General features: G+C 31.7%; 1 non-coding gene across 1 annotated transcript; it reads left to right on the forward strand.

Annotated features, from left to right (window-relative positions):
- Positions 1-14,299: 14,299 nt before the first annotated feature.
- On the forward strand, positions 14,300-14,406 carry LOC149518840 (small nucleolar RNA R71). Its single transcript, XR_016342552.1, has one exon. It is a non-coding gene; the product is annotated as a small nucleolar RNA R71 (small nucleolar RNA).
- The last annotated feature ends 6,928 nt before the right edge of the window (positions 14,407-21,334 follow it).

The raw sequence follows: 21,334 nt of genomic DNA on the forward strand, positions 1-21,334 counted from the left end.
GCATATAGTATTCCATGTGAGCAACTTAAAGCTATTTCATGCAGATCCCATAGATACAAGCTGCAGAGACTTAACCAGGGCTACCATTACTATAAAGCCACCATCAGAACATCAAGTCGAAGAGATTTTAGCTGACAAGATATCCAGGGTATCTCAAAGAATAATTCATGAATACTTAGTGAAGTGGAAAGGCTTAGGACCAGAAGAAACTAGTTGGGAAAGAGATCATGGCCTCCGAGCATTCAAATGAAGGATCGAAGAATTCTAGGCTAACAAGTCAACGAGGATGTCAATAGAATAGGTAGGGGAGGATGTCATGAATGAGCCTTATATAGGGTCATGATTGGGCATAGGTTGTCATGAGCCACCCATGTATAGGGCCATGACCGAGTAGAGGTGCCAATGAGGAGGGTAGATTTCATGTGCTAGGAAAAGTGTCCCTATTTCAAGCATTGTAATGGTTATAGGTAGGACAGCTATAAAATCTCATTTACTCTTTAGAGGGGGTGAGTAGTTGGCATATTGTTAAGCTACCTCACTGGTTAAGGTATGTGTTAGATCACCCATCTAGGGCTACCCCTTTGGCCCAACGATGGTGGACAGACTCGATGTACTATTCTTGATATTAATAAAATATATTTTATTATAAATGAGAATGCCGAGGTCACTTTGGTGTGCTCCAATTTGCCCCGATATGTCATTGTGTATGCTTGAGACTGACTTATGGTTTCTTGATTGCTTGTTTAGATAATGAACTATCCTTGGCTGACTTGGGTGGAAACATCCATTCAAGTGCCGCACGGTCTATTGTTTCATTGAGAGAAAGCATAGTCTATGACACCAAACAAGTAGTAAAAGTGACCTTTTGATCGGAATGTCAATCCTATAAAGATTAGGTAGAACTTCCTAAGATCACCCTACTATTGCTAAAGTTGGTTCAATAAAAAAAATAAGCATGAAACTAGACTAACTAAAAAAATAAGATCAACCAATATGTAAAATGCATGAAAATTTCACAAAATAGTAAATGCATAAAAATTGCAACATCATTAAAAATAAAAGTACAACTAATAAAACTATATCTAAATGCAAAACAATTTTAATAAAACTAAACCTAAAATGCAAAAACAAGGCTAAAATAAAATGTAACATGTGAAAATCAAATGTAAACTACAATAACAAAATTCACATTAGAATAATGCATAAATTCTAGAATTATAAAATTAACGCCTATATGAAACATGCAAACTAGAAACCTATAAAGCTAACATGCAATGTTTGCTTCATAAACATGAGATGGATTCGAACATCCTCTAAATAGCCTATATGAAACATGGAATGAAGAACAAAAAGTGAATTGAAGCTAAGAAAAAATACAACCTAAAATCATCAAACCAGAAATGAGATGAAAGCAAATGGAATTTACAGATGTAATTCAATCTAAGCATGCAAAGCTCTTTAAATCTAAACTAGAATTTATGCAAACATTAAGTAAACTATATGAAACTTTGAATTAAAAAATGAGGATTGAAAATGAGAATAAAAAACTTGAAGAAAAATAAAGCAGACAATGAATAACAACCAAACTGCAAGTAAACATGTATAGAAAATGTATGAAAGTTAAAGAGAAAAAATTCAAAATGCGATCACATATTAAAAGAGAACTACATACGAGGTAAGACTATATAGAACTATGACTTAACTACCTAAATCAACAAGAAAATAGCATGAATCAACCAAAAAATCTGCCTTAAGAGACCAAATAAAATGCTAAAGATGAGAGAAGATTCACGCCAAAGTCAGCTTCTCCATATCTAGCCTACATTTGTCACCTACATCTAGTCATGACTTCTAACTTTGACCTGGATTGATGTGCTACGAATTTGAAGTTAATTTTCAACTATGTTGTAGCTCTATGGATTAGAAAACTATAAAAAAAGACTTGAACAAAAACAATGTAGATTTGATAGAGTTATGATCTAAAAATCGTAGCTATGTCAAAGTAGATAGATTCAAAAGTAGTTTTGAACATCAATGAGAAATCAAGTAAAATGAGTTGGGAAACAATTGCAAATGCAAATTTTATTGAAAGATTCTTAAAAATCATTGAAAAACACACAGGCCATATAAGCAATAATAGAGACTATAAAAGTTTAGATATCAATCCCAAGAGGATTAGTTAAAGAAATTCCTAAACTAAGTATGTTTTATCCCTATACCCTTTTAAAGTTGGTTCGATAAAAAATAAGCATGAAATTTAACTATGAAAATAAAAGTAAATAAAACATTAAAATGGAAACTAGTTAAAATGAGAAAACAAACGAAAAAAATAGGTATAATAAATGCTGAAAAATGTAAAAACTAAATGAGATCATATCTGAAATGAAAATAAAAAAGCAAGAGCACAAAAGTTCAATGAACAAGTAAAACATAATGAAAAAGCAAGAAACCCAAAATAAATTTGCAAGCTGAAAAATTTATTTTCAACAAGAGTTTCTAACTCTAAATCATGCAAGATCAAATGATTATGAGCAGCACTAAAAGAATAATATGAGAATTTAAACTAAAGAACAAAAACTAAAGAAAAACTGCAAGATTCAACAAAAAAGGTAGAAATCAAAACTAATTTTGTAAGCTAGAAACTAACAATGCGTGGAAAAAAATTATATCTACAATTCTCTAGAGGAAATGAACTAAAATTGAGCTAAAGCAACCTAGATTTATGAGTTAACTACATAAATCAATAAGAAAATTGCATGAATGAATAGAAAAATTAATTCAACAACTCAAACTCAAAAATAGTGTGGAATCTGAAAAAACAGAACATCATGAACAAAAATTAACCAAACAACACTTAAAAGCATGAAATAAAGTGCACAAAATTAACCTAAGCATGGTAACTAGTAGGACTAAAGATCCAAAGTAGAAAAGAATGCAAACAAATCACCAAAGTGAAGAGAAGATCCATGCCAAAGTTGATTTTAACATCTAGCCTACACCTATCACCTGTATCAATCTGTGAATTCCAACCTTGATCTAGATCAATGTGCTGTGAGCTTGAAATTGGAATTCAACAATGTTGTAACTTTATGGATTAGGAAACTTGAAATAAAAACTTGAGCAAAAATAATGAAGATTTATAGAGTTATGATTCAAAAATTGCAAATAGGTTAGAATAGGCAAATTCAAAACATTTTTTTGCATACCAACGAGAAATTAGTAGATTTAAGCTGGAAAACAAATGTAAATGGAAATCCATCTTTCACATGCATTTGCTCGTCCATAAAGTCAAGTTAATAGCCAATCATAGCTTTTCAAATTGCCACATCAGCCCCTAGCCTTGCTGTATTTTAACTAACTAGATATGCCTTGTAATTGAACGATCCTCCCACGCACACATGCACCAACGTGTTTTGCATCTTCCATAATTTTTTTCTACAAAAAATTCCAAACACTTTGTGTTAATACTAAAAAATTATGCTGGAAAAAAGAGAGAGAAATCCCTAAGTGTCAATGATACATATTGACACTAGTTTAGGCCATTTGCTCAATTTGCACCAAAATTCCTCCAAATTGTATCCAAAGTGACCAAAATTTCTTTTTTCTCCATTTTTACATACACATGAGAAAAATGTGCATTTATGAGTATTTTTTCAAAAAATTCCAATGAATAAGCCAAAATATGAGTAAAATTGCACTAAAAATAAGCATGAAAATACTAAAATTTTAGTGCAATCAAACCTTTAAACTTAAGTTTTTGCTTGTCCTCAAGCAAAACAAGATTGAGCAAGAATCCTCAAATACTCTCAATGATTCATTCAACATAAGTGCCTCATGGATTGAACAATGGATATAACTAAAGTAAAATCATGAATAAGTGCTAAGATACAAGAATCTACTTAAGCTAAGATCATTCATAATTATGGTTCCACAAGCAAGCAATACCTATCACATATCCTTGCATGAAATCTAGTATTGCTATGCAAAACATGAAACTTTAGTAACAAGGATCAATAAAGTATGCTCATGTTCCATAAGTTTGTTTATCACATTTTTCTTTACTAATGTAGCTAAACACATGACCAAGGATCATTTAGGACTTTATAAAGCTTGTAATGTAAGGTTAGGGTCAAGGTATGATAAAAGTCATTTAGGCTAAAGTACCCTATCAATGCATCACATGTCTAGGATCATCCATAATGGAGTTTCCAAGGTAAGAAATGTAAGCTTGAATAAAGAATCACCCCCCAAACTTTGATTGTGCCTATTTTTCTTTCTTTTTTTTTATCTTTTCTTTGCTTTTGATTTTTCTCTTTTTCTTTTGCAAGCTAGCTTGACCTTTTTTTTTCAATTTCTCATTCTTTTTCTGAGCTCCACCCTTCTTCCTTAATAATGCATAACTCATAAATGGTGCATGAATGTCCTAATGCATAAAAGCTAAGGGACCAAAAGGATAGGTATCAAAATAAGGCTATAGGCTTGTAATGTGGTTTCAAAATAAAGAAAAGGCATCATAAGGCTCAAATGGGGTGACTATGGAAATAATGTATCAAGGATGGCTTAAATGGCTTAAATGATCCAAAGATGGCTTATATCGTTTCTCTAATTATGTGTTCTCTAAGATTTTGCCTCGAGAAATGATTAAAACAAATTTAGAATATGAAACATAACTCTAAAGACCAATGCAAAAACAATCTCATGTTCACATAATCAACACTAGATAAAAAATTCAATTCAATGTTCAAAACCATCAACTCACAAATGAGTACCATATTCAAGAAGTCACTAAACCTAGGTATCCTCTCATATTTCACACACATTCAATCTTTTCCTAAAGCTATATTCATTCTCAAGTTCTACCTATCATTGGCTTCATGAAGAACTAATCAGAGAAAGCATGCTAATGATTTAAACTACCTTAAATCAAGCGCAATTCAAGGTAAAACTCAAGGAAAATTAAAAAAAAATTTCAAATTTTACACAATTTTCCTATGCCTCCAAACTTAAACAACACATTGTCTTCAATGTGTAAGCATCAAGCAATAAAGCACAAAAGAGAGAAATAAGGAAACTCCCCATCATCATGGAGGCATGGTGACCAAATCATCCATCTAAGCTTTGACTGAACTAGTGCTTCCTTTTTAAGCTCTTATTCAACCTACAAAACAAAAAAACAACTATACAAAAACTATATCAATATGTACAATGAAGAGTACAACTGAAAGAAAAATAAATGAACACATGAACAAGTATATACAACCTAATTGAATGAACAAAGAAAACAATCATCCAAACACATATGTGCACAAGCATGCATAAAAAGAAATATCATGAAAAATAAAACTTGGGTTGCCTCCCAAGAAGCACTTTATTTAAAGTTAAAAGCTTCACTTTTACAAGTGTTAAAGAATGACACCATACTTTGTTCCAAAATCTACCCACTTCATTCTTTTCCTTTGCACCAAATATGTAATGATGATCTCTAAGTGACCCTGGTGCTTTAGGGTAGAATTGTGTTCCACCTCTATTAATAATCTAAACATGTTACAATATGGACTAATAGAGTTGATCATTGGCTTTAGTACTAATGAGATGGGTACCACCATGGAGAACATGGATTTAGGGTCTATAATGAAAGAATCTTTCATAAACGGTATAGGTGTAAGCTCAACAATGGTTGTGTCTAATGGTGGAGTCAAACAATTCTCATCACAATCATTAAACAATGGGTTTTCAAACACATGCATTTCTAACTTATCATACAATGGATTATTAAGGAACGAAGGAAATAGCAAGGTTATGCTATGAGGTTCACTTTCTAGTTGATTAGGACCATTGGCAAGACTTTTTTGCAAATCAAAGTAGAGAATTGAGCCAACTTCTCCAAAATCTATATCATTCAATTTTTTTCCATGGATGGTTTATCTAGAGGAAGCTTTAAAAACAAGACGTCTATAGCTTTAGGCATAAGATCATGAAATGGATAAGCTACTAGATGGGTAAGTTCTTTACTAATGAATTCCTCTTCATCTTTAAGCTCAATACTAAATTCAAGAAAGAATGTCTAAAGGTTTAAGTGATCTATCTAATAGGCTCCCTTATCAACATATCTTTCCACCTCGTGCCTTTCCACACAATCGGGTAAGTGATCATCAAAGAACTTAAGAAATGGTATGAGTGAAAGATTAAGCTCAACTTCTTCTTGAATGCTATCTTCTATCTCAACTCTTCTAAATGATTTGTCATCATCAATTTTCCTAGCCATAAGCATGTCCTTTACCCCCACCATCTCTTATCCATAACTTTAACAAAATGTGGTGTCTCTAATATAATGGGCTCATCATCATCATCAATCCATCTCGAACCTCTTTTCCTTAAATGATCCTCTAATGTATGCTTCTCTTTCTCGTCCCAACAAGGTGTTGAATTTATAGTCATAGGCATAGGATCTAAAATATAAGTATTTACAGTATGTGCATTTTGCCCATATTGTCTAGATTTCCTAATGCATGCCTCTAGATCTTGTTGGTATTTTTCTTGAGTTTGTAGCAATTCAGTGAACATCTCCTCAAGGGATGATTTCTTTTCTTATGAAAGAGGTGATGATGAATATGGTGTGGATGGAAAGTGATATTATGAAGATGAATGGCATTGTGATAGAGAAAAATGTTGCTGTGGTGAAGCATAGTGTGGCATTTGAGGAACTTGCAATGATAGTAAAGGGCATTGTGGAAGTGAATGCCTGGTAGGATAAGTCAGGGTGTACTGAGGTGGTGAACTAATGGAATATCCCAAACTAGTATCCCACATGTGCTTAGGATAACGTTTCCAAGTTTGACTAGTGTAGGTGTTTAAGTAGGATTAGAAATATTGGTCACATGGACACCTATCACTATGTTTAACTCTACTATACACTTGATCATTATCAAGTGAGCTTGGAAAGTTATGGACAAAAGTAGGTTTCGAATCATACCTAGCTGTAATGGGCTTTACTACATTTTTTATAGAATCAAATTTTCGGTCAAATCTTTAAAGGCTGACTCTATTTTGGCATTGTCTTCCTCCTAGGCCATGGTCCTAGGTAGTCATCAAAATAATAAGGTCAGGCATAGTCCTTATAATGCTCAGCTCCCTCATAAGTATTGAAATCCCACATTTAAAGGAAAAACAAATCCTAAACAAAAACCTATGCAAAGGAAGTTAGTTTGTAAACAATCTAATTAAACAAAAACATAGCAAGTTAGTAACTAACCAACAAACATACACTAAGGGTGAACCCATCTATAGAAGAGCATGGTGAAGCACAGTATTAGCCTAAGACTTTTTACACCTAATCCATAGCAACGACTCTAAAAACTTGATTGGATAATTCTGCAAGAGCATAGGTTGTACAAGTAATAATAAAGACTATAAAACTTTAGAGATTGATCCCATGAGGATTAGTTAAAGAGATTTCTAGACTAAGTACCTTTTATCCCCATACCCTTCTGAAGTTGGTTTGATCAAAAAATAAGCATGAAAATTAACTATGAAAATAAAAGCAAATAAAATATCAAAATGGAAACTAGTTAAAATGAGAGAATAAACAAAAACAATAGGTAAAATAAATGCTAAAAAATGTAAAATACAGTAACTAAACTAAATGAAATCATATTTGAAATGAAAATTAAAAAGCAAGAGCACAAAAATTCAATGAACAAGTAAAACACAATGAAAAAGCAAAAACCTAAAAGAAATTTGCGAACTGAAAAACTGGTTTTCAACAAGAGTTTCTAACTCTAAATCATGCAAGATCAAATGATTATGAGAAGTGAATTGAAAGAACACTAAAATTACAATATGAAAATTCAAATTGAAAAACAAAAACTAAAGAAAAATTGCAAGATTCAACAAAAGAAAGTGGAAATCAAAACTGATTTTGTAAGCTGAAAACCAACAATTCATGGAAAAAAAAATAGATCTACAATTCTTTAGAGAGAATGAACTAAAACTGAGCTAAAGAAACCTAGATCTATGAGTTAACTACCTAAATGAACAAGAAAATTGCATGAATGAATAGAAACATCAGTTCAATCAACTCAAATTCATAAACAATGCAGAATCTGAAAAAACAGAACATCATTAACAAAAATTAACCAAACAACACTTAAAAGCATGAAATAAATTGCACAAAATTAAAATAAGCAAGGTAAAAGTTAGAGCTAAAGATCCAAAGAAGAAACGAATGTAATTAAATCACCAAAGTGGAGAGAATATCCACACCAAAATTGATCTTCATGTCTGGCCTGCACCTGTCACCTGCATCCATGCGTGACTTCCAGCCTTGATCTGGATCAATGTGCTATGAGTTTGAAGCTAGAATTTAACTATATTGTAGCTATATGGATTAGAAAACTATGAAGAAAAATTTGAGGAAAAACAATGAATATTTGATAAAAATATGGTTCAAAAACTGTAGATAGGTCAGAACAGGCAGATTCAAAACATTTTTTGCATATCAATGAGAAATCAGTAGATTTGAACTAGAAAACGAATGTAAATGAAAATTTTATTGAAAGATTCTGAAAGAGCACTGAAAAAAACTTAAGAAAGAGTAAATTTTCAATGAAATTCAAAGGTAAAATACTGAAAATAAATCTGTTTGGCAACTAAGAAAATGTAAAGTGCAGAAAAGAAAATGCAGGAAAGTAAAGAAACAAAAATTTAAATCCTAAACTAACTCTCTTCTTATGGCCAGCCCTCTCCCCCTATTTATAGGATGAGGGGAGGAGCTTCAAGTCTAAAAAAATTTTAAAAAATTCATCATTTGGCTGGTGCTTCTGGAGCCTTCATGCTTGTCCTACGTTGGTGATTGGTGTGCTTGGTCTGTTTTGGCTTCTCACGTCTTCAACAAATTTGCAATCCATCTTTCATGTTTATTTGCTGGTCCATAAAGTCAAGTTAGCAGCCAATCATAGATCTTTAAATTGCCACTTCAGCCTCTAGCCTCGGTGCATTTGAACCAGTTGATTACGCCTTGCAATTCCATGATCCTCCCATGCACATGTGAGCCAATGTGTTTTGCATCTTGTATTTTTTTTACTGCAAAAAATTTCAATGAACTTTTTTCCTATATTTTACTAAAAAAAAACTATGAAAATAATAGTAAAACATTATGCTAAAAAAATCAAGAGGACTCCCTAAGTGACAATGATGCATATTGACACTAGTTTTGGCTATTTGCTCAAATTGCATAAAAAATTCCTCCAAATTATATCCAATTGACCAAAATTCCTCATTTTTTCAATTTTTACCCACGTGAGAAAAATGTGCTTTTAAGAGTATTTTTACCAAAAATCCCAAGGGACAAGTCAAAGTATAAGTAAAATTGCACTAAAAATAAGTATGAAAATACTAAAATTTTAGTGCCATCAATTTGCAGCTAGATTCAATAGAAAATAATGAAAAAAATCTATTTGGCAAGTAAGAAAATATAAAGAACAAAAAATTTAAATGCAAAAAATAGAGAAGAAAGAATCTAAGCCTAGCTAACTTTCTCCCCAAATGGCCAGCCCTTACCCCCTATTTATAGGCAGAGGGGAGGAACCTAACGTCCTAAAAACTTCCAAAAAATTTTCCAAGTAGGTGGGCTTCAAGAGCCTTCGTCTCCCTTAATACACGACTGGGTTGCACGTTGGTGCTTGTTGTTTCTTCAATAGATTTGCAATTCCACAAAGTCAAAATAATAGCCAATCATAGCCTCTTAAAGTGCCAACTCAACCCCTAGCTTTGGTGCTCTTGAACCATCTTGTAGAGCCTTGCAATTTTGGTGCTCAGTAAATCCCATGCACATAACTATGCGCCAACATTCTTTTTACACCTTTCATTTTTTTTTTTTTTGAAAAAATTTCAAACACTTTATGAACATTTTTAACATCAAATTCACTAAAAAAAAACTATGAAAATATTATTAAAATATCATGGACAAAAGATCAATCAAGTCCCCCAATGTTAACATTGCATATTGACACTAGTTTAGGCAATTTGCACAAATTGCACCAAAAATCCTCCAAATGGTATAAAAAATGTCCAAAATTCCTCAATTGCATTATTTGTACCTACGCGTGAGATTAATGTGCATTTAAGAGCAATTTTCCCAAAAATGTCAATGGACAAGCTTAGATATGAGTCAAATTGCACTAAAAATAAGCATGAAAAAGATAAAATTCTAATGCAATCAAACCCCCAAACTTACGCTTTTGCTTGTCCTCAAGCAAAACAAGATTGAGCAAAAATCATACTATATTCTCAATTTCTTATTCAACATGAAAACCTCATAGATTGATCAATGGATATAACTAAAACAAAATCATGAATAAATACTAGTATACAAGAATCAACTTAGGTTAAGATCATTCCTTATTATGGTTCCACGAGCAAGCAACATCTCTTACATATCCTTGCATGAAATCTAATAATGTTATGCAAAACATGAAGCTTTAATAACAAGGATCAAAAGTGTACTCATATTCCATAAGTTTGCTTATCACATCTCTCTTCATTAATGTAGATAAACACATAATCAATGATCATTTAAGACTTTATTAAGCTTGTAACGTAAGGCTAAGGTCAATGTATGATAAAAGTTAATTAGGCTCAAGTACCTTAACCATGCATCACACGTCTAAGATCATCTAGAATTGAGTTTTCAAGGTAAGAAAGGTAAGCTTGACTAAAGAATCCCCCCAAACTTTGATTTTGCCCATTTTTCTTTCTTTTCTTCTTTTTTTTTGCTTTTTCACCACTTTATTGTTTTTTTTGTTCTTTTTTTTTCAATTTTCCATTTTTTTCCAAGCTTGACCCTTCTTCCCTATTAATGGATATCTTACAAATGGTGTATAGATGTCCTAATGCATATAGGGAAAGGGACCAAAAAGATAGGAAATATCAAAACATAGGCTAGGGCTTGTAATGTGGTTTCGAAACAAAGAAAATGATATCATAAGGCTCAAATGGGCTGACTATGGAAGAATTGTATCAAGGTTGGCTCGAAAGACTCAAACGATCTAAGCATAGCCTATATCATTTCCCTAATCATGTGTTCTTTAGGATTTTACCTCAAAAAGTGATCAAAACAAATTATAGAATATGAAATACAACTCTAAAGACCAATGCAAAAATAATCTTATGCTTACATAATCAATACTAGATAAAAAATGCAATTCAATATTCAAAAACATCACTCACAAATGAAATCCATATTCAAGAATTCACTAAACCTAAGCATCATCTCATATTTCACACACATTCAATCTTTTCTTAAAGTTATATTCATTATCAATCTCTACCTATCATTGGCCTCATGAAGAACTAATCAAAGAAAGTATAATAATGATTCAAGTTACCATACGTTAAGCTTAATTTCAAGGTAAAAATCAAGGAAAATTTAAAAAAAAATTTCAAATTTTTAGTAATTTTCCTATACCCCAAACTTAAACAACACATTGTCCTCAATATGTAAGCATCAAGCAATAAAGTATAAGAGTGAGGAACAAGAAAACTCTTCTATCATCATAAAGCCATGGTGATTGAATCATCCATATAGCTTTGGCTGAATCTAATGCATCATCTTTCAAGCTCTTATTCAACCTACAAAACAAAGTTCAACTAGAAAACTACATCAATATGTACAATGAAAAGTATAACTGAAAGAAAAGAATGAACACAACCTAACCAAATGAACAAAAATGATAATTATGTACACATGAGAAAAATCAAATGTGCAAAAGAAAACAATCATGCAAACACATATGTACATAAGCATGCATAAAAAGAAATAGCATGAAAAGTAAAACTTGGGTTGCCTCCCAAGAAGCACTTTGTTTAAAATCAAAAGCTAGACTATCAAAATAAGCTCACACTATATGTTCATAGTGATCACTCCACACTTAACTCTCAAATTCAACCATTTCAAGATTTTTTTCTTTACCATCTCATAAAAAATATGGTCCAATGGTGGATCATGTGGGTAAACAAGAGTTGTAGTAAATTGCTCAACAAAACCCTCAACCTCACACCTAAAAAGACTAAGGTAAGTGGGTTTTGGTTTTGGCATCTAGTCAACTAGTCTATCATTAATAGTAACCATATCATATCCTTCTTGCATAATATCTGCACCTTTCTCTTAGAAAGACTATGATAGGTATGATTAAATTTAAAATGCTTAAAGATCAGATCAACCAACAAAGATATCCCATCAATATCAATTGGACCATCACCCTAAAACTATAAGACTCTGATAAGCATCATTAAAATAAAATATCTCATAATTTGGTGAATCTAGATTTGAAGGTCTAATCACTCTAGGGATAGGATGAGGATCAATTACACGCTCAGTATTGGTAGGTGGTGCAAATCAAAATGTAGAGGCTATTGATATCTCACAATAATCAACCTTACTTAACTCTATGTCCTCTACTTCATTAACTACATGGGAGTCCTCAAAATGTGAGATAAGGTGCTCTAGGTGTAACACATCATGAATCACATCACTAATCATCTCTACCCTCGAACACTTATTAGAATCATTACGAAATGACAAAGCCTTAAAAGCATGAAAAGTGACCTTTTGATCTTGAACTTTGATGGTCAATTCTCCTTTTTGCACATCAATCAAAACTTTAACAGTGGCTAAAAAGAGGTCTCCATAGAATAATCAAGATCTCACAATCTATGTCCATATCTAGAATTATAAAGTTAGCAGGTAAAATGAATTTTTCTACCTTAACCAAGACATCTTCCATAATCCTTCTAGGGTATTTCAGTGACCTATCAACCAACTATAGAGAAACTGAGGTGGGTTTAGCTTTTCTTATGCCTAATCTCTGAAAAATGGACCAAGGCATCAGGTTAATGCTAGCATCTAAGTCATACAAGGCTTTATCAATGAATATACTACCTATAGTATAGGAATAGTAAAGCTACCAGAGTTTTTAAGCTTTATAGGTAATCCTCTCTAAATCATATATGTGCACTCACTGGTTATGCAACTGTCACGTAATCCTCTAATCTCTTAGTTTGAGAGATAATGTCTTTAATAAAGTTTACATAAGTAAGCATCTGCTCAAGTGCATCTGTAAATGGGAATTTAATGTGCAACTTTTTAAACACCTTAAGAAATATAGAAAATTGCTTCTCTTCCTTTTACTACTCAAATTTTTGAAAAAAAAATAAGGCTTAGGTGGCTCAACTCTAAGAAGAGTAGGCCTAGATGAACTGGGTATAACACTAGAAGATAGTGTTTCTGGTAACTGAGTATGAATAGGTATTACACCCTCATCCTTTTTCTTGTCATTTTCTTCTTCTTGGATTAGGTTACTAATAGGCTTATCATTATCAAACCCTTTATCTGTCACATCTTGAGAACCTATTGGGTCTTAGCCATTAGCTAACTATCTTCTACTCCTAAGTGTGATTGCCTTGCATTGCTCTTTCCCTTCTTTTCTAGGATTGACCTTTGTGTTATTGGGTAAGTTACCTTAGGGTCGGGTACTCAAAAGGGTAGCTAGCTGACCAATTTAGGTCTCTAAGTTCTTTATGGATATGGATTGGTTCTGAAACATGGTGGTTCATGTTTCAGAACCTACATAAATGAAGTCTGAGCCTTAATAAAAGAACTTAAAAGATCTTTAAATATGGTTTTCTTCTTAAGGGGTGGCATACATGGATACAGAGGCATGTAATGCTATGAAGGCTGCTAGTGCTAAAAAAGTGGCTGCTAAAAGCTAGGTGGGTAAGGTGGTCTAGTGTATTAAGGCTGTTATGGTACCTACATAGACTAGATAGACTGAACTAGGTTATTCCTCCAACTTGGGTTGGATATGAAAGCATAAAGGTTATTAGGCTACTTAGAGTTTTATCTTACAAATTGAATTGTCTCTAAGTGGGTGCTTAGACATGACTCCCCTCAGTGACCTACCTCATACATAGCTATGGAACTATGGGTATAAGTAAACCTAGAATGACTAGAACTTGGCTCTAAAAGTGTAACCTTACAGTGTAAAGACTCTACAAATTTGGCTAGAAAATCTACCTTAGCACTAAGCGTTGTAAGCTCACTAAGTTCTACATCCCAAAAGCTTTCTTAGGATGTTGTCTCTCATTTAACCACTGATAATTATTAATTGCCATGTCATCAATAAGCTTATAAGCAATGTCATAAGTCTTACTCATCAAAGCACCTCTTGATGCAGCATCTAAAAAGGTCCTAGTATAAAGTACTAACCCATTATAAAAGATCTAGATTTTTAGCCATTTCGATAGTCCATGGTGTGGACACCGTCTCAAGAGTTACTTATATATTTCCTAAGCCTCATACAAGGTCTCTAAGTCATGTTGGGAAAATGTAGAGATCTCATTCCTAAGCTTAGCCATCTTGGTTAGAGGAAAAAATTTAATCATGAACTTTTACACTAAATCATCCCAAGTGGTGATAAAATCTAGTGGCATCGAGGCTAACCAATTCTTGACTTTATCTCTAAGGGAAAATAGAAATAATTTAAGCTTAATGGCATTCTCAATAACACCATTATGTTTAAATGTATCACAAATCTCCAAGAAATCCTAAAGATGAGTATTCAAATTATCACTTGAATGACCACCAAATTACATTGTTTGTTGTATCATTTGGATGATTACAGATTTAATCTAAAAATTATTTGCTCGAATCGTTGGCCTCCTAATGTTAGGCAAAAAAACATTAAGATCGAGCATAGTATAATCCCTAAGGGCTCTAATGTCTCATTTGACCATAATGATAATAGGATTGATTTGTTTCTCCCTCCTAATCCTTTTATGGGTAACCTTAAGCTCAAGAGCTAAAAAGATCAACTCACGATTCCTAATTGAGTGCATACATGAGCCATAAGAACACTAGACCAAAAGAATAAACTATAAATGGAAATCTAAGTATATATAGCTAAGGAAAAAATGATCAAGAAAAGAAACTAGGATATGTACACCTAAAACTGAAACATGCCTGTAATCTAGCCTAAGCTATGTACACTAAAGGAAACCAATCTATAGAAAAGTATGGTGAAGATTGATATTAACCTAGGACTCTTAAATCCTAATCCTTGGCAATGGCACCAAAAACTTGATATGAAAAATCTGCAAGTACACAGGTCGAACAAGTAGTAATAGTGACCTTTTGGTCGGTATGTTGATCCCACATACATTAGGTAGAGCTTTCTAAGCTAAGTACTGGTTATCACCCTACTCTTGCTAAAGTTGGTTCAATAAAAAAAAAAGCATGGAACTAGACTAACTATAAAAAATAAAATCAACCAATATGTAAAATGCATGAAAATTGCAACATCATTAAAAATGAAAGTACAACTAATAAAACTATATATAAATGCAAACCAATTTTAATAAAACTAAACCTAAAATGCAAAAAAAAAAAAAAAGGATAAAATAAAATGCAACATGTAAAAATCAAATGTAAACTACAATTGCAAAAATCATATGATAATAACACATAAATTCTAGAATTATAGAATTAACACCTGTATGAAACATGCAAACTAGAAACCTACAAAGCTAACATGCAACATTTGCTTTGTAAACATGAAATGGATTTGAACATCCTTTGAATAGCTTAAATGAAACATGAATTAAAGAACAAAAAATTAATAGAAGCTAAGAAAAAATACAACCTAAAATCATCCAACCAGAAATAAGAAGAAAGCAAACTAGAATTTACAAATGTAGTTCAATCTAAGCATGCAAATCTGTTTACCCTAAATTAGAATTTATACAAACACTAAGTAAACTATATGAAACTTTGAATTAAAAAATGAGGACTAAAAGTGAAAATAGAAAACTTGAAAAAAAAAATAAAGTAGACAATGAACAGCAACCTAACCACAAGTAACATATATAGAAAACACATGAAAATTCAAGAAAAAAATTAAAAATGCAATCACATACTAAATAAAGAATTACATCTAAGCTAAACTATATGGACCTATGACTTAACTAACTAAATCAACAAGAAACTAGAATGAATCAACCAAAAAAATTAGTTTAATGAACTCAAATTCCAAACAAGTGCAAATTTTGGAAAAACAAAACATATTCAACAAAAATTAACCAAATAGTGATTAAAAACATGAAATAAATTGCACAAAATTAAAATAAGTAAGCTAACTAATAGAACTTAAGATTTAAAGTGAAAAGAAATGAAACAAAATGCCAAAGATGAGAGAAGATCCATGCTAAAGTCAATTTCTCCATGCTTGGCCTACACTTATCACCTACTTCTAGCTATGACTTCCAACTTTGATTTACATTGATGTGCTCCTAACCTGAAGCTAATTTTCAACTATGTTGTAGCTCTATGGATTAGGAAACTATGAGAAAAAAACTTGAACAAAAAAAGTGTAGATTTGATAGAGTTATGTCCAAAAACCATAGCTATATTGGAGTAGACAAATTTAAAAATAGTTATGAACATCAATGAGAAATCAAGTAAAATGAGTTAGAAAACTACTGTGAATGTAAATTTTATTGAAAGATCCTTGAAGATCACTGAAAAACACCTAATAAACTATAAATTTGTAGCTAGATTCAATAGAAAATACTAGAAAACAATCTATTTGGCAACTAAGAAAATGTAAAGAACATAAAATTTAAATGCAAAAAATAGAAAAGAAAAAATCTAAACCTAAGCTAACTCTCTCCCTAAATGGTTGGCCCTCACCTTCTATTTATAGGCAGAGGGGAGGAACCTAAGGTCCTAGAAATTTTTAGAAAATTCTCCATGTAGTTAGGCTTCTAGAGCCTTCATCCTTCTCCTTCGGTACATGTTTGGGTTGCATACTGGTGCTTGCTGTTTCTTCAACAAATTTGCAACTTTATCTTTCACGTGTAAATGATTATCCCCAAAATCAAAATAATAGCAATCACAGCCTTTTAAAGTGCCAACTTAGCCCCTAGCTTTGGTGCTCTTGAACCAATTTGTGGAGCCTTGCAAGTTTGGCATTCAATAAATCTCATGCACACGTCCATGCACTAACTTTCTTCTTACACCTTTCATTTTTTTCTACTAAAATTTCAAACCCTTTATGAACATTTTTAATATCAAATTCACTAAAAAAAACTATGAAAACATTATTAAAAAATCATAAAAAAAAGATCAATCAATTTTTTTAATGTCAATGTTGCATATTGACACTAGTTTTGGCCATTTGCACAAATTACACCAAAAATCCTTCGAATGGTATAAAAAAATCCAAAATTCCTCAATTCCATTATTTGTACCTACACATAAGATCAATGTGCAATTCGGAGCAATTTCACTCTAAATACAAAGGAACAAGCTAAGATATGAGTCAAACTACATTAAAAAAATTCATGAAAAGCTAAAATTCTAATGAAATTGGTGACCCATTAGGTTCTTTAACATGTTGGTAATAAACACAAGCATTGTGACCTTAGTATTTGGCTACAGAATAAACAAACTTTTTGTCTTCTTCACTAATTCTCTAATTAACCAATCTTATCCTTATAGATATGATCAAAGCTAGCTACATTACCATACCCTCTAATAGCTAAACAAAAGTTAATATGACTTGGCAACCTATCTGTGAATAATCATAGTGTATAATTAATATCCTTACATCACATAATATCTCAGTTTGAACATTGAGTATGGTTTAGTGTCTATTCAATCTTGTTCAATCCTGTTAAGTCTTGTCATTGACATTAACTCACAAAAAAGCTTTAGGATAATTCTAAACTCTTATTTCACTTTGGCCAAAGATTTCTCAAGTTAATTCAATTAAGGCTAGTTGAGATGCTCTTTTGATCACACAAGGTGATGAATCCTATTACTTCATGCATCTTTATATGCCTCATGTTATACTTAACAATACTCGACTAGAGCATTCTTGGTTAGAATATATGTAAAGTCAAAGTATACCTTTCATGATATAAGATCATAAGTAATCTCAAGTCAAAGGATCAGTTATACAAATATCATATGAGATGTAGTTATAAACTCTATGTGAACTAACATATAGCATTCTTATATCAGGTCATGTTTAGTAAACTCGTTCTTGTAAGAAGCATCAACATGTTAGCTCATGTTTATCCAAACTTCAACTTATGAGATTGGTTGCTTGCTTTATAAGCAAGAGCATAACCACGTGTTAGTCTTAACAGTTTTTGTCAATGTCCTTTTATTGATAAAGCATCAACTAAAAACTATTGAATTCTTTGGAAAAGCTTTATCTATATTCCAAAGACTTTAAAATGTAAGCAGTAACATTGAAATACATGTAAATAAGCTCAATGATAAATAAACAAGACCTTTATAAGATATCAAATATCAAAGTACTACAAATATGATAATGTCTTAGCCAAAATATGATTAAGCTTGAAGGGCAACTACCAATAGTATAATGACCGGGTCTTCATACACAAGCATATTTCGAATGTTTTTTGAATTTGCCATCCATATTCAAAACAAAAATTGCATATGGGATAGTCTCTTCTTGAAATGAAGTGATAATATAAAAAAAAAAAAGCTTTAAAAACCTCAAACCTTTTTAATCCAAAGAAATTCTTCAGAATTTGGAAATGTGTCATAATTCCCGTATAAAAACTCAACTTCTTAAAAACTTCATAAACATAGACAAATTTATCTAACATCAAATGTAAAGTTCAACCTAGTAACTATATCCAACCACAAACTTCTTGAATAATTCAAATTAATTGAATTTGATTACGATTTTTGTATAGCCTGCAAGTACACAGATGAAGTTATAAAAATGAAAATATTCTAGCATTATTTCCTAAGGGATTATAGATTGTAATGTTAGGTAGTTCTTTAAGTACTAATGGCAAGATGTTAGAATCTTATATCTAAACAGATGATAACTTGGGGTTGGTTGCAAAATAAAGAAAAGAAAGATCGAAAACAATATAGGCTTGAATCTTGACTTCACTAACTGTTACTTCGAAAGTAAAAGCGAGTAGTTACAAATTAAATCTAAAAGAACAAGAATTGAAAACTTGAAAACAAGAGAGAATAAGATTGTTCAATGGTTGCAGTAGTCTTAAAACAAAGATTACATTAAAAAAAAGCAATAGAAGAAAAGAATGTGCATCCGAAACATGTAAAGTATTGAAATGGGAATACTTGAATCAATCGTGAGAAATAGAGAATGCTTGGCTAGAACAATAAAAGAAAAATCTTGAAAAAATAGTTTTTTTATAGAAGAAAATAATTTAAAGAACAGAGCTGTTGCAATTATTGGCAAATTTGTCACCTAAGCCAATAAGTAAACTAAAGAAAAGAACTAAAAAGCTAAAAAGAGAGAAGAGAATAATAAGATGAAGGATGATGGAATAGGGTTAATAGCCTCTCTATTTATAATGAAGGATTCAACCAAGGGGGTAGGGATTACAAGATTTATTTTGAAATCAAATACTACATGATAAGGTTAATTTTTATCTTTAAATGAGGTATGTCAAATGTGGACTCTTCATTCATGAATGCCTTCGCTGAATATGATGGTGATCTTGGCCATTATTGATCTTCACTTAATGAAATCTTGATAAAATCTTCTCCTTGGGTTCAGCTAAGATAGGTTTCAAGAGAAGAGATTTGAAATTTATCCAAACTCTTGAAGTTTAAAAAGATAAAGTCATCTTTTAAGCAAAACTCTTCAAAGCTTAGCCAGAGTGTCATGATCCCTCTCAAACTCTCTTTGGTCAAATTTATCAAGTCTCCATGTTGGGTGAAAATTGCATTAAGTCTTTTTTAATTATGTTTTTAGTTGAATGAAAGATAAGAGATAGGAGTTCTTTTGTAGTTAAATTCCTTTATGGCTAAGCAAAAGAGTCACTCTTGGATTAAACCTCTTGGCCGAATAGGGTAATGTCTGGTGAGCTTAAAATTGCATGCAATCCTTCATGGAATGGAGGTGGTTGAATGTGATGAATCATGAAAAATTCCTAGTGCAGGCCACATTCTCCAAATAAACATTATCTCCTTGCATTTTTGCTTTGGCCGAATACTATGAGAAATGTGGATATGTCCTTATACAAGTAAAACTCTTTCTTGGCCACGTGGATGGATGAATTTAAACTAATGTGATTTGACTATAGGCTTCCAAGATAAGGTCAAAAATGCTCCTTGCATGCTTACATGCATGGATTGCATGAAAATGAAGTTCATGAGCTTAAAGCCCTAAAATCATGAAAACAACATGAAAAGTACCAAAAATCAACCAAAATTTAAAATTTAGCACCAATTTTAGTATGTAAAAAATACTATATTTTAGGATGTTATCATACACTTAAATCTTTGCTTGTCCTCAAGCAAAAACTTTAAATCAATAAAAATAAAAACCATTATACATACTTATAAAGTAAAAAATCACATAATATTCCTATAATGTGCTATTGCATATACAAAGCTAAGTATAAACATAAAGTTACAAGAAATTCCTTTAAAAGCAAGCTTTCAATATCTTATGCTTCTTTACACATATACATCTACTCAATCTTTAATTCATGCATATAACTCAACTAAAAAGAATGCAAAATATTTCATCACATTTCAATTCAAAGATAGAATAGACTTCATATGTTCACTTTTCCCTTTCCCTCTCCATCAATGTTAGAATTACCTACTTGACTCAAGATCAAAAGATCTTTTAAGCTTATAATATAAAGCTTGGGTCAAGGTAGGAAACTTAAGCTTACTTTCTTTGAATTTTCTAGGACTTTGAAAAATTGAAAGCCTTTTTTGAAACTTTGATTTTTGAGGCATCACTTTATTCTTTATTCACAACATTTTTTTTTTTTGGAAAATATAGTCATTTTTTGTTTTATTAGCCGTTGCTTTTGTTTTTGCCATTTTCTCTTCTTTTCATTCCTTGCCTTTTATTTCCTCCCAAACTCATGATTCCATAATACATAAGTAAGCACAATTGGGTTAGGTAAAACAAAAGAAACAATAATAATCAAAGAAAAGACTTATTGGCTTATTATGTGGCTAAATAAATAAAGAAAAAGGAATAATATAATAGGCTCAAAATAAAGGTGCTAGGGATGCATCATAATAGGGTGGCTGGAAAAAGGCTCAAATGATCTGAAAAATCACCTAGATCATCTCTTAAGTCAAATATAGTCTAGGATTTCACCTTGAAGGTTGAATAGGTGAATTCTAGAGCACTTATTCATATCTTCATATTTTCATGTAAATCCACATCTCACAAGATTTCACAAAAATTATAACATTTCATTAAAAGAGAATAAAAGCATAGACATAAAAATCATATCC

This window comes from Durio zibethinus, chromosome 5 (genome assembly GCF_047325235.1).
Source record: "Durio zibethinus cultivar Kanyao isolate XHJ-2024 chromosome 5, ASM4732523v1, whole genome shotgun sequence".
Taxonomy (NCBI): domain Eukaryota; kingdom Viridiplantae; phylum Streptophyta; class Magnoliopsida; order Malvales; family Malvaceae; genus Durio; species Durio zibethinus.